We start from the raw sequence: 15,280 nt of genomic DNA, 5'->3' as shown, positions 1-15,280 counted from the left end.
AAAGAGTCTTCATGACAGCCTTTATTTAAGAGATGTACATGGCATAAAAAGTTGACTCTTCTGGCTTTCCTTCCAAGAAGCTTATGTGAAAGTGAATTATTACTACCGTAGAGAAACAGAAGAAGTGTAATATTAGGATGTCTATATTTTAAAGGTGATCCATGCACAGTGCCTGGAGGATCTTGTGATGAGATGTCACATCAAATAAGAAATACAATACTCAAATTCAGTTGTCATGAAAAGAAGGTTTTACTTGACTCTATTCCAGCACTGAATCCATTCCAGAAAAAGTCTCAGTTTCAGAATTATTTTTATTTTGCTTTGAATGCAGTTCACATACACTAAATGAAAAAGAACTTTCATGTTGTGATTAGAGAAAGTAGCTCAAAGAACATTTTAATGCTACTTGCTCTTACTTTTGATTTCATGTTCCAGAAATGTCTGTGGTACTTGCTAAAGATCATAAAGCATCAGCAACCTCGCCTTTGCCATGCATAATGAAAGCCAGGATTTTAGCAACACTGGAAAGAAGCTTTATTTACATTGCACAAAGGAAAACAACTTTTTGAAAGACCAACATTAATCATGAACAGTACAGCAAATCACAATGTTTTCACAGCAAAACACAATCAAATGTTTTTATTCTAGCCAAAGAACCAGTTTTTGATTCTGAGAATAACACTGTTAATATTCAGAAGGCCTAAATTAAATTCTGTTTACCCTTGGTTGTTTCAATGATACTGTTTAATAACATCAACAATAACAATAGATGCTTCTTGGAGAAATACATTTTTCTTACAGTCTGAATGCAGTTTGAAAAGGTGTGTGAGATTCCCAAGGATTTCCCCTGAGACAAGTCAAATACTTGCCACCTTTCTCTTTGATCAATTGATTCCAGTTTTTAATCCCTCAAAAGCAGTTTGATTCAAAAGTTGCATCTTCGTGTCTTGAAACTGTATTTCCTTCTCAACCTTCTTCCTTCACTGTTCCAAAGAGAACACAGCTCCCATGCTTCTAACAATAATAATATAGATCATTAAAAATATTACTTGTAAGAGCTCCTGGGACAACTTCCTGGTGGCTCCCTTCTGATGTGATCTATGGGTATTTACATTAAAAATCTGTGACTGCTTGAAAAAAATGGATTAGTATCACAGTGCTCCTGTTTCCTGGTCTGTTGTTTTTCATATACCTAGGAAAATCCCATCCTACCTAACACTAATCTTTTTGGCATTGCCCTTTATTTGCTGCCACCCATCCGATCAAAACAGGGCAGAAGCTGCCAAGTTCAAGTGTTTCCTTGCTTTATTCCTTGAAGAATGTCCTTGTCTCCTCATTCTTGAATGTTTTCTGTACATCAGTTTGTGACTATTCCCCAAGGTAGTGTGTGCTCATAATTAGTGGAGCTTTTAAGCAGATTTAGGCCTCTGCTCCATAATCACCTCTTTTTCCCTCTTTTCCAGTCATTCTTCTGTGATGGGCAAAAATATTTCATGACATAGTAATGTCCCTTGGCAGATTTGATCTCATTCTCTTAACGTGAATGTTTATAGACAATGGACTCAATGTGCCAGTTAAAACAGCTTTTGATTTTGCTTATCTGAAGCCAAAGTTCTTGGCCCCTAGCGCACAACCAAATTATGTGTAAAAAGATATTCAGCTCTGAATGAGATCACTAACATCTGTTGCTGCACATAACATTTAATCTTCAGACACCATCAACAACAACAAAAATTAGGCAATCAAAAATGCAGAAGTGGAGAAACATGGGTGCTGTGAGTGCAGCTTCAGTTGCTCTTTACTGCTGCCATGCCTTTTGCACAGAGTGGTCTTCTCCTCTCAGCTACAGTAACCTGCTCTCAGGAGACCCTGACAATTATACAAGGAAAGTAAAAAAACAAACTTTCTGAGAAGAGCAACCCAAAATGCAGCGACTCCCCACTCATCCGCTGGGCATTTTGGTTCCAGCAGAATGCAGGGGTGGAAGGGTGGTGAGAGAGGTACCGAAGTGGTCAAGAGTGTTTATTAATAGGCTCTGATATACAGAGATTAACCTCACCTTTATGGTTAAATTAACTCATAACCACTCCAGTTGCTCCTGATAGTATCCAAATACAATTGTGTATCTCCTCTGCTTTGTGATACTCCTGAGAGACAAAAGATGATTGCAGTTCTCTGATTGTCCTGAAGAACAGAAAACATCAGCCATACCTTCAGGTGTTCTTTGCATTTGTCATTAAGACACATCTTGACAAATTTTTCTTTTCCTTTCTCTGTTCTGAGACCTATGGTGTCTTCTGCATCAGGAGCTGAATAAGGTATCTGGGCTTTACACAACCTTTTAGAGTTCTGAGACCCCCACCTTGGAGCTTTTTCAGAAAGCTTGGGAAGAGCCCTGCTTCTAGATAAATGTATTTTTTCCTTTTGTGGATGGCAGATGGTCTTGTCTTGTTCACCGAACTGTTCAATGCTCCTGGAGTCTGATAACCTTAGACAACTGAGTCATAACCCTGTGTACTCATGAATTCTTGATAACTTTGCTGAAACCTCACAAATTCTCTTTACTCTTTTCCTTAATTATAGGGGTTCTCCCATGATTCACTGAGCGCTCTGTCAGGCTCACATTTGTTGTGCTCCAGTGACATGTCTTGAAGCTATGCTGCTTTTTAAACACAGGTTAAAAACAGCATGGCAATGATAACGGGAATAATATAACAGACTGATAAAATAAACTAAATTAAATTTTAATGCTAGCAGTAGAAGTTAGTTATGACATTTTTGTTTTATTGTTCTGTCTTCTAGAGTTTTAAGTCCTTGAAGACGAAAAGTTTATGGAATTTTGTTGTGTAACATTGCTGTTGTAAATGTACCTGCTGGTCTGGTGCTATTATGTTCCCCATCTCCTTGACTACTCTGAATTTTCATAGATTTCACAGAAAGTTCATCATAGTCTTGCGCAGGCTGTTCCATCAAATGGAAACTTGGGTCTCATGTCCTTTCCAGGAGTCACGGTTAATGAACTTGCCCCAGGATTTCCTACGTGATTTGTGTTCAGTACCTGTGGTTATACCCTAGCATTCCTTGCAACGAAACAGATGTTTGTCATATGGTCCTAAACATATAAATCGGCCTGGTCTTTCCAAGAAATTTGTGTGCCAAAGAATTCAGTTATGGCTCTGAATGGGCCTGGGCCATAACGCTGTGAGACGAGCTTATTTAACAGAAATTCTAGAGTGTTTGGCACGTTATGTTTACCAGGGTGAGGCGAACAGGAATGAAGTGCAGTCCTGGAAAGCGAACTGTCATGCAGATGACTCACTGCAATCAAACACTGAGAAAATATGGTCTCTAAATGTTATGTCTACAACTAATTAACTTTATTTATTGTAGGACCTATAGAAATACAGAAACTGTGAAGTTTAGGGAAAATTAAATTAGGTTTTCAAACAAATGCCAGGCTGCCCAACGTTCCTTTTTCTTTTTTTTTTTTTTTAAAAAACTCCAACAATCTCTTTGCCAAGTAAAGTGAAATACGCTAAAATGCAAATGTTGATGTGTTTCAAGAAGGAAATTCAGTCGCTGACTCAAACCTTGCTTTAAAAAATTGAAATGTTAAAATCATCCAGGTTTCAAACTGAAAAGCAGGCTCATATATACACAGACTTTATTTAATCAGAAACTCTGACATTTCTACTTTAATCCCCTTCTCCAGACACTGTATTTTCCCCCATTGAAATATGCACAACTTACAGAGTGTACTCACACTCAAACAGGCATACTTGCACTAGAGCTGAGAGACTTAGTTCCAGTTGTGACTATATATGTATGTGTCATACAATAAATAATGATTTTTCACCCACTTTGTTACTAATGTCTCAATATTGTTTGAGTATACTTGCATAAGAATTGATACCACTAGAGACTTGATGCTATATGCTCTTGACTATAAGAGTGGGCAGGATAAAGATTAGGATTCAAATTCCTGAATGAAAATACTGTGATCTTCAGTGCAGTGTGTGTAGGAGCAACAAATAAAACCAAGTGATGCCTCACTGATGGCCAGTGATAGAATAGGCCCTGTGTTCTTTGCCTAAGTATTTTGATGATTTGTTAATTGCATCAAAAGACAAAAGAGAGGAGAGAGGAGATGGATGTACCCTGTCTTTACAGTGGGTAGGTATCCGAAGGGCCAAATCCTCTATGGGACAACAAAAATAATGCCTTTCCAAGTAGGTCTTACGAGACAATTTTTCTCTGCAAAAGCTACTGATCCTCATACATCACTGAGAAAATAGATTGAGTACTCAGGAAATTAGTGATCTTAGGCAAATTAACACTACATAGCACAATCCATTTCAACTTCAGATCTTGGAAAAGCTGTTTGAAGACTGACTTTGTGAGCAAGCAGTAGGCCGGCACTCTTTTTTCCTCATCACGATAATGGTCCCTCCTCTTGGCAAGCAAAAACTTTCTCTGTGAAATCCTACATCATTTGGAGAGCAGTCCAGGAAATCATGGCTTTGCTCACCAGCCAGCATGGCGATGTGGACGTATGAAGGGCAAGAACATCTTTCTTCAGCCTGCTCAGGACAGTGTCAGTGCAGCACTGAGTCTAAGTTCACAGGGAGCCCTGCCAAGTGCCTTCGGGCTCCGTACTAGAGGAACTGTGCGCAGGAGCCAAGAGAGGGAAGCCCTGAAGAAGTGCTGTGGCCAAAACTATAGAAATCAAGTCTAGCTCTGAATAAAGCACTTTGCTGACCAAATTTGGATTGTCACCAATTGCTTCTATTTAATGAGACCCTGTGGAAAGTAGTTCTTTACACTAATAAACTTCCGAAAGAGGGGAAGCAGAGCCTCTAGGTCGGTGATTAACCAACTAGAATAATGAATTGTGTGTGAGACACTTTGGGGGATAGATATGATTCAGTTTGTGGAAAGAATGAGGTGTCATTTCGGTTTTTTAGGGATGTAAGTTTGTAACTAATTTTTGTCTCTCCTTGCCAGCATAACGGTTTGAATGTTAATTTAATTTTGCAGAATATCATTTATGTAAATGTAATTAGAAGGGAAACATGATCAGGAGATGCATAGCACCAAAGAAAATTTATTACTCCAAGGGGTATTGCTCTAATCATTCAACTGCAATATTGAGTTTCCCAAGATTTAATCTAAAAGCAATAAATTACAAAAGGCTAATGTCCTGCCCAACAAAAAGCTGTCATGAACCCAAGTTTCTGTGGGGAAAAAATTCAACTTCATTTCAGCAACAGGCTCTCCTCGTTTACACATTCCTTTTACGATTCCAGTCGAGTCAAAGTAAAATGAATACAAATGTGAGAGTTCGAACACTTTCCCTGAATATGTATGTGTGTCTGTTGGTGATTGTAATCATCAGCAATTCAAGGCACTGGGACTCTTATCTCGGGCAAAATTAGAAATGCAGTCCCACAAAGATACCACTGCAAATCCTTCGCCCCACCTTCACATGACCCTTTGATTTAAAGGAAGGCAAACTTGAGTCTGATTAATTCCAGTGTCCATATGAAAGTCTGTTGCTAATGTGCTGTTGTCTTTGTTCTGCCAACAAAATGAATGAGAAGAAACAAGCTGTCCTTCTGCCTGTGTTAGTGGCTGCAACCTCTGTGTTCCATGTTTCCCATGGAACACAGAGGTTGCAGTCACTAACATCCACGTGGGGAAGTCTCCCTTTTGATTCTGTTGGTCTGGATTTGCTAAAGAGACAGTTTTGCAAGGTGGAATGAAAAACAAATGAAATAATATTGTGTTCTTACTTCTCAAAGCCCTTGAATAGCAGTTCTGCTGTTCAAGGAGCATCTCTCCCCCTGAGTAAACCTGCAAGAAAAAATTGTCAGGAAATAAACAACAGCTAGGCAAAATATAAATTGGTAAACTCCCTAATGTGTAGGCTAAAACACTGTTAAATGTTGGGGTTTTGTGGTGCAATTTAGTATGATGGCTGATGCCAACATTACACTTCTCTAAGAAGTGGAGTAATTAGTACAGGAAATAGGTTTCTTATGTTTTATTTAGCCAAATTCATCTCTGGTTTAACTCCACTGTAGCCTGCATTAAATTTTTTCTCATTTCCCAGTGTTTTTCTGTGTAATTCTTTATATCATGACCTTTAATTCACTGTGATTGTCTTTTATTTTAGGTAGGGGCCATAGTTCCTCTCTCAATTTGTTATTATCAATTATGTCATAAGTCTTCGTTTCTTGGCTTGCGAAGTGAAACCCATCAGATCTGCAACAAGTTTTTACAAAGTACTCATTGGCAGGTTTACAGATTCCCACAGCTGTACATGGGATGCAGGGAGAAGCTGCAGCCTCAAAGGCATGGAGAAATAGAACTATGAGAGGATTGGGGAAAAATTCAAGGAACAGAGAAAAACAATTCTGTTAAAAGCAGGGAAGAAGGGCCTCCACATATGAACTGCTCATTTCCTTGTGGAGGAAAAGTACATCTTAGGAGGATGGCTGAAAGCAGTAATGAGCACTCCAGAGAATGAGAGAAAGTGACTGAACTTGCTGGGACATGCAGACAAGCTCGTGAGGCTCAGAACCTGCTGCTCACCAGCAAAGTCAAGTCAATTATGAATACGATTATTGAAATCAAATCAGTATCTTCTTCCTTGTCCCATGCAAGTTCTGGAGATAATGATTTTGGCTGAGGTGGCTGTGAGAATGTGGGTGCACAGGTCAGTGCTAGGGTCCCATGCTATGATGGCACTGGGGAGACAGGGAGATACCTGCCTTCTCCTCCTCTTCCTGCCTCTTGTACTTGCAGAGATGAGGTCCTGTGCTGGGAAATCTTCTTATAGGTCTGCTTCCACATGGCAGACCCCCCAACTTCTGTTTCAGTTCAGCCTGCCCAAAGTCAAACTGGAGGGTGGAAAAGATGGTTCAATAGGTTCATAGCAACATTCATACTCATCGGTTTTTGGTCTGTAGGATACTGGTGTGAAGCTGTTAGAGTTGTAATTCTCCACCCCCGGCTGTTTAGGGAGGTCCAGATGTTTGCAGCAGAACATAGGACAAACTGCTGTGGGTACACCTAATTAACAGTCAACATGCACAGTACTAATCATCTCATCCTTGATTGTGTTCAAGTACATCACAGATCAGGACAACCTGAACAGAAGGCTGCAGGTCTCTGCTATATAATTGCATTGAGGATGTGCCACAGCCAGGGTTAGTTCCGTGGCTTTTTGAAGGCAGATCAGTAGAGAAGGACAAAACTGCGCAGTGATGGTAGGAAAGGTCCTGCCTTGGTGATCCATCAGGTACACAGGCTGCAAGATGTAGTGCTAAGAGGCCTGAGACGTATTTTTAATTTCACAAAATATAATTGGTCTAGTTGTGAAGTAATGTCTAAGATTTTTGTCTCTTTAGTTTTTGAATAATGCAGGAAGGGGAATCCTGCGTCATGGAAAATGTTTTTTGCCCCAAGTCAGGACTACTGTTCTATAATTCCTTAAGAGACATACATGAAGATTTTATTAGTCCAAGATGATCTTCCAAGATCATCATCATTTATTACAGTTCTTGTGTTTTTCATTCCAATGAGATTTATAATTATAAACTGGTAATTAAAGAGGCCCCACTCTGTAATTCCATAGGAATTCCACTGTGATCTGACATTAATTAGCAACCAATTTTAAATTACTATATAACTTTTATGAAACCCACTAGTGTCTGAATGCCTTCTTTCAGTTACAAGGAAATGTTAGAAGGAATTTTGCCTTTGTTAGATGGAGCCTTGTTACAGGTTGATCAGTACTACCATGGGCTGTGAACACGTTTCCATGATGCAGCAACTACATGGATGGGCAGGTTCAACCTGCTGAGGTTTTGAAAGAATTTTTATCCTCATCTTTCTTGTAAGAGGCATTTTTCTCACAGGATTTCAGCCTTCTGTCATGTCAACAAGTGTGCATTCTTTGATGCTTAGATTTTATCTGACTTGTTATGGAAATCAGAGTGATATGGTGCACGGCTTGATGGCTGATGCAAGCTCTCTCTGCCTTGAAAGGGTAATTTAAATAATTACAGCGAATGAGGAAAAAGAGAAAAATAATCACCGGCTCCAACGAGAATGTCTGTGGGATAGAGAATATGTGACAGCAGGCTAAGGGAATAAACATTCAAAATTCTGGCATTATTTCACCATCTGTATTAAAGATCTGATATCTGATGAAATTTGTATGTCCCCAAAATCTGACAGGTAAAATGCTACCTGGACGTATGTTCGTAATAAAACACCTGATACATATGGATAATCAAGACTTAACACCTCTTTTTCCTTTTTTGTTTCTGCTCTATTTTTATATCTTTTAATGGGTTTTTTTGGGGGGGGAGGGTTGTTGGGTTTTTGGGGGTTTTTTTGGGGTTTTTTTGGGGTTTTTTTGGGGTTTTTTTGGGGGGTTTTTTGGTTTGGTTTTTTTGTGAACTTATATCAGTTATCACCATTAAGCTTGTCAGAAAGAAGTGGAGAGTGGGATAATATCCAAATCCATTACTTGCAAAAACATGTAGAAAACAAGAGACCTAAAAGGAGACAACTGATTCTTTTTGCATGGATGAAATCATGAGGTAAGTTTTCAAAGTCTTGCCCTGCAGATTAATTTCCACCAACTCCACTAAACCTAATGAAAATCACATCTGTTTCTAAATATTTCTTAGTGTGCTCTTACCCCTTTGCAGCTTCTCCCTATCACCTTCTGCAACTCTTTTGATCAAACCTCCAAGACCTTTCCCAAGAAATGTGACTTCTGATTGAAGTTTGTACAGGTAACAGGGTAAAAGGAAGTGTGATTTGCTAGTCATCTCCACATCCATCTTCCATCATAAATCACCTCTGATCTGAGCATGAAGCTGTTCAGGAAAGTAAAAGTTTAGCTTATTTAGCAGCCAAATTTTGTTGGCTTTTGAGTCCCCACTGTTCTTCAGGGTCATTGTAGTTGCATGGATATGCATCACTTTTCTTGCCATTTTTTGCCATTTTACAACAGGGAAATTTATGGGAGAAATCCTCTTATTTAAACTTAGACAAATCTTGACCAAGAGATAGTCCTGACTGTTGTGTTTTCCCTCATTAAAGGGACTGTACCTATTTTCTATAAAATAGATGAGATTTCAGCTTGGAAATTCCCGTTAAAATCTCATTCTGTTATGTTGCATCTAACTTGTTATCAGGATATCTCTGAACAACTTTGCCAGTAAGCCAGAGATATGTCGCTGACAGCAAGGAGCAGAGTGCAGCTTTAACACAGGGAAATGCTATAAACTCGCTCGATCAGATCAGCATCAGCAGTGACTCAGTCTACTCCTGTTGGACCCAGAGAGTACACGTGAACTAAACTTGCTGCCTTTACTTGTAACTATCCCTAAAAGGGATTAAGTTTTTAAAATCTGGCTACATGCATTTCAGATACTAATATATTCTCTTGGTTCTGCGCCTAAGTAAGATTTAGAGGAATTTGGAGAGCAGCTGGACACTAAACTTTAGGAGATCCAGCGTCAAAGCAGGGCTCATAGTAACCCGCATGCTGTCAGTAAATCCTAATGCTCTATATTTAACCTACTATTAAAATTATGTTTTGTTATTTTTGCTTACCTTAATCTCAAACTTTGGTTTTTGTATGTTTGCAGAACAAGGCAAGCTCTTAAGGCTATAAAATTTGTCTCACTGCTTTTGTTTTAGTTCAATGTTGTTTTGAAGGCATCTGAAAGGGCAAATTAGAAAGGCAGGTATTATGTTTCAAGGAGAGAGTTATAAAAGTCTGAATTGCATCCCAAGTATATTTTACTCCTAATAATGAGAACTGGATGAACAGCATTTAAAAAAATATGAACCTGCCCCAACTACATTGGTTCAGATGTAACTGATCTAATGTAGTTTTCCAAAGAATAATTGATATTATATAATCATAACTGGCAGTTTATGTCTTGAAAGTGACACTTGACACTTTCCTGCTAACCAGTTTAGAATCATCAATTAAAACATCACTTGTGTAATGACATTTTAGTAACAAGTTTAATATCATAAATTATGACATCACCTTCTTTTATGGCATCGGGGTTGACTGAAAGGTTTTCTTTAGAAAAGAGAAAAACTAAAAAAAAATGTACGAGGCCTTAACATTGCCTCTCATTTTGTCTTTATAAAAGGTATATATGTTGTGTTCCTCTGGCCACTGTCCTCATTAGGGAGGATCTGAAAGCTGAAAAGCTACAAACAATGATGAAATAAAAATTGAGATGAACTTGCTTCAGATTAACACAGACAACCTCCCAGTAGATAGTAGTGTCCTTTGCATCATACCAATGAAAATCTTTGAGGAATGGAGAAGAAAACATGGGCGTGCTCATGAAACCTGATCAACTCAATTATAGTGCAGTAATATTTCCTGAGATGTGGTGTGAAAGTTCAAGATTGCATCACTACCAACAGTCAGTGTTCTTTGTCTTCATGGTCAGTGGTTTTGAAGTCATCCTTCTTATATTATTCTTCATTGAATGGTCCAATTTTGGTGCTGGAGTCAGGTATTCAGACTCTTCAGGACACTAGATTTTATGATGACTGTTAGTGATTTGAGTCCTGAGTTGGCAATTGACTCCATTTATTCATGTCTATTTAGGCTTATGGAACCAGACAGGAGCCAGACCAGTCATGAATTGAGTTCAGAGGATTCCCAATTAAACAAATGTCTGTATGGATGTGTGTCTTTGTAGGATTAACTGCAAGGAGTCAAATATTGTAAGTATATCATGTTTTCAGAGCTGACTTTCTAAAGGCGCATGGCATCAGCTTTGCTCTCTTCCTTACAAAGTCAAGCAGACCAAGCCATAACCAAGCATTTTCAAAATTTTTCCTGAATTTTTTTTTCTTGAAGCTGAATCTTTATCATGTTAAGTTGTACTGAACTCTACTGGGACTCTATGCTGAGATGATGCTTATCTTCTAGTGTTTATATAGAAACTTAGCCTTGTACATGCAGATAGACCCTGTGAGTTCATGTGCTTCTCCCATGGCTTGCTTTTATATCAAGTTCTTGGTTTGGGTTTCAAGGGTTTGAAAAGTGGGGAAAGAATCCTAGATAAGAAGACAAATTCGCTTTGTAAAAAACTGGACAACTGTTGTGTATTGACTGGGGTAGAAACATTTCCCTAAACAATCCAGAATAATTTCCCTTGCTAATTGCCAGACTGTAAATCCAGGATATGACAAATGGGTGCCACATGGCGTATGGGCAACTGCTCCATACTCCGGATCAAGTGTCCAGTGCTCAAGAGATGCCCTAATTCCAGCAAGAAGGTGATAATTCAGTAAGTATGAAAACATTTCTTAAATTACACACAAAATTTTAAGCAAATCTATGTAAATTGACAGTGCATATCTTAGTGGTCTCCTGAGGATGCCATGATTTACCTACCCTCTTTTCTTAACATTTTTTCAAAAGTTTTTTTCCCCCATGAATATTTATGTCGATGCCTCATTTGCTGACTGAATTTCCAATCTACTGGAATTATGCTTCCCCATAGTACACGCAGGAAAGGTGAGCTGTTAGAGGTGAGAAAAAGAGACTCCGTGACCTTTAGGAAATAGCAAGTGGCACCAGATAAAACCTATTCTGTGAGGGGTTACTTATGGATTGGTTGGACATAATTACCAAAAAATTATTATCTCACTGCAACAATTAACTTGTGGTAGGTCAGAGTCCAAATCTCCAGAAACTCTGAACTTTCACAAATTGGCTTTGCCCGTTGCCACTCTAAGGCGATGAGTAATTCTTAAAATAGGCGTGAGTGATAGAAACCACATAATTCGAGTTATGAGTATAGACTTATTTACAGCTGGCATTTTTTTAAAGTGAGTTGTAAATGTTAAGGTGCTAGATTCAATGCTTATAAATGTGTTTCCTTGGTGATAAAGCTTTCACTAAGCATGTTATCTATCTGTGTTCTCTTATATGCAGACAAGAAATGATTCACTCTGTATGTTATAGGTCTTGTGCTTTAAAATTGAATCCTCTATTGACTAACGGCTGAGAAACATAGAAATCAAATCCACAGCTGTTTTTTCTTAAAAGTGAAGTTTTGGCAAAAGCAGCAAAGGCTTTAGTGCATTAGAAAAGTGTGCATTTTTTAAAGTTGTTCCACTTCCTATTTTCTCTCTACAATACTCCCTGAAGTTAAGAGTTTTCTTGCGTTCCATCTTGCAGTTTCAAGCAGAATAGGGCTTTGATTTTGCATGCCACTCTACTGCCTACTAAATGCAAAGAAGATGTTAGTTTGTGGGGATACACAAATTAAAGAAGTAAACACACAGAATTAAATCCTTCTGGGACAAAAAAGCAATTTATCTGATGACTGAGACAGTGGTGGTTGGAAATCTCTTCAGTGGAGATACAGAAATTACTTGGAAAAGGTGAGGTAAGACACAAAGACTGAGCAAAAACCTCCATGCACTGACAAATAATGTCACTTACATTAGAATGAGAAATGCTGGCCCAGCTGATATCAGTGGGAGTTTTACCATTCTTTCCACTTAACCTTCTTTTGTAAGTAAAGTAAGGGCTAGTTGGGCCACTGGATATATGTGAGTAGTTACTTGGTCATCCCTGTTTTACTCTGGCCTCCTATAAAAGGACGCTCTTGCATGTCATCAGCTCCAGCACCCAGGAGATTAGAGGGGTTATAACACAGAAGAGCAGGTACATGCAAAGATGCAAAGACAGAGGCCTGCTGCCAGGGAGACACTGCTGGTCCCAAAACACCCTCATCCTAGCACACATGACACGTTAGGGTTCGAGAACTATAAATAGCATACGGTTATGTGCATTAATTGCATCACAAAGTAGTGGAGCCCCAAAGGAGACCTGGTCTCAGCTATACTATAACTGGGACAAACAATTAATGAGAGAGCTTACAAACTCATTAGGTAGGACAGGAGCAAAGTATTAATCACCCATTCTCTGTTTCAGACGAGTTTAAATATACCCATTGTTTACATAAATAGTCTATGGATTGAAGAGGAATGGATCTGACTTTTCCTTAGCCCTATTGCCCATTTCAGGGGTTGGCTTTTCTTTCCTTCTTGTTTACACCAGCATGAGCTCTGAAACCCCCCTTATTACACAGAAGTCATCAAACACACTTAAATGTGCTTTCTATCTCTAATTTCAACTTTTGTTTCTATGGCTTAACTTTTTGACAGCTGGGTATGGTAAAATAAACCGTGAACTGTTCTGTTCCCAATGATCTTATCTTAATTCTTTTAAGTAACCTGCTGATGACCTTGCATGTGCAAAACCATTTTATACATTTTTTAAGAATGTTGGTTTGGGGGCTTCCGATAGAGTAAAGTTAATACAAGAACCCCTTCAAGTGGCATTGAGTTTCTGAAGCACAGAGAAGAGAGAAACCTTCTGACCCTGCAGCTTTGAAAACCTCTTGTTGGCCATTTAGGAAAAATGAGCCAGATTCAGATCTCCTTTGCTACTTGTTTAGCCAGCCATAGCCCAGGCTGTCGCAGCTTTGTGGGAAAATGGGTTCCCTGGTGTGTGGTAATGACCCCACACAGGTCTGAGCTCTGTTATTCCAACAGATACAGGCTTTCTGGCAGCCCTAGATAAATTCCTGTATCACTTATGAAAGCTGTCAAGGGCTGGCATTTCTTTTGGAGAAACCTTAGAGGATAGGGCCACCACACAACAGGCCAGCCCTGCAGAAACCCACATGGAGACTCCCAAGGTTACAGACTAGGGATGGCTTGATGTGCTCTCTATCTCATGGGCATGAATCATGTAGGTTCCTGAGAAATCTATTCGTTGCTGGCTGGGCGTGAACATAAATGTAAATATAAAGATCTTTCATGCCAGTCTTCAAGAGGACTAAAACCCCATAGCTGGCTCTGATTAGAGCCCTGAAGAGAGGAGGAAGTTGTAGTGCCTCCTAGAGCCCATATTGCTGCTTTTGGATTTGCTACTTACTGTCTTAGCTTCAGAACAACTTTTGCTGGAGCTGTTGCCCAGATCCTGATTTTGGCATTGTTTTGTCTTCACTTACACTGTTTTGTCTCAGTTTATCTTTGGAAATGTCCAGAAATGAAAGGGGCACCACTTTGTCAACAGTGCAGTGGACAGAGTTTGTCAGCTTCACTTTTGGTTGGCCTTGAAATTCCCCTTAATTAGTATTGTCATTAGATTTTCACTCATATCACCCACTGTCTATTCTGCCTAAATATACTATTTCCAAACATAATAAATCTGGAAAAATGTGCCTATTATTTTTCTTTCTAAATCCTGTCCAAAAAAAAATGAACCAGCAGTGTAGTTCCACTATAGGAACTGCTGATTTTGCCACTTAATTTTCTCCCCCCTTCTTCCTATTTCCCTTTGTTTTTCCCTGTATCTCCAGGATACATAAACTCCTTGTCATTCTCACAGCTATGCAGCTGCCTGTCAAGGAATATATGGTAAAATTCCTACCATTACCTACTCCTTATGCTCAGACAAGCACTAGGCCAAGATCCACATTTGCTTGCCTAGATTTTGCCCATTCCATGAAAAAGTTTGCAGTTTAAGAGGAGACGACACAAAGCACACCAGCTGCCCTCTGGCCTACAAAATTCCTCTAGAGCATCTCACTTGGAAAAAACACCTGCATCAGAACAAACAAACATAAGTGGATTGGAAAGAGTTTAGTTTCATCTAAACTGTGGCTGGATTTAGTAGAGACCAGCTTCCTTTTTGAAAATTATCTGAAAGTGGAGTGAAATGAAAACAAGTATTCCTCCTGTTTCAGCCTTGTCCTAATTTATATAACTCAATGACATTACTAATAGAAAAGGAGAAAAGGACTTTGTATGTTCCTGAAAGAATTTCAAGAAGGCAGGTCCCCTGTCTTTTTATTTAAACATTTAAAAAAGTGCAAGAGCTGGAACATACATTATTGTTAGTATTTGATGTCGGTTTTGTCAATATTTGTGTATTTATTCACAATTACAAAACTGACACATTTTTTAGGTAGTATTTTCATTAGTGTTATTTCCTTCCTCCAGGCTGAAATATTTTAGAAAACATTTGCAGATCTGAGAAACAAAACAATAAACTAAATCAGACAAGGTGATGTTTACTTTTCTAGCAGGATGCTTTCCTAGTCATGGGTGATATTTTTAATTTTCTCACAATGGAGTTGTATAGTAAACCCCTTTGAGTTTTTCCTCAACCAGAGCCAAATCTCCAAAGCAAATTCCT

General features: G+C 38.8%; 1 long non-coding RNA gene across 2 annotated transcripts in view; it reads left to right on the top strand.

Annotated features, from left to right (window-relative positions):
• Positions 1-15,280, top strand: part of LOC108447221 — a 158,772-nt gene that overhangs the window by 63,172 nt on the left and 80,320 nt on the right. For both annotated transcript variants that reach the window (XR_001862657.1, XR_001862656.1), the window contains exons 2-4: positions 8,494-8,612; positions 10,661-10,779; positions 11,228-11,348. This is a non-coding gene — a long non-coding RNA (uncharacterized LOC108447221). The remainder of the gene's footprint in view (positions 1-8,493; positions 8,613-10,660; positions 10,780-11,227; positions 11,349-15,280) is intronic.

The sequence above is a fragment of the Corvus brachyrhynchos genome, unplaced genomic scaffold, assembly GCF_000691975.1.
Source record: "Corvus brachyrhynchos isolate BGI_N302 unplaced genomic scaffold, ASM69197v1 scaffold416, whole genome shotgun sequence".
Classification (NCBI taxonomy): Eukaryota; Metazoa; Chordata; class Aves; order Passeriformes; family Corvidae; genus Corvus; species Corvus brachyrhynchos.
This window is presented reverse-complemented; position numbering and strand designations above follow the sequence as displayed.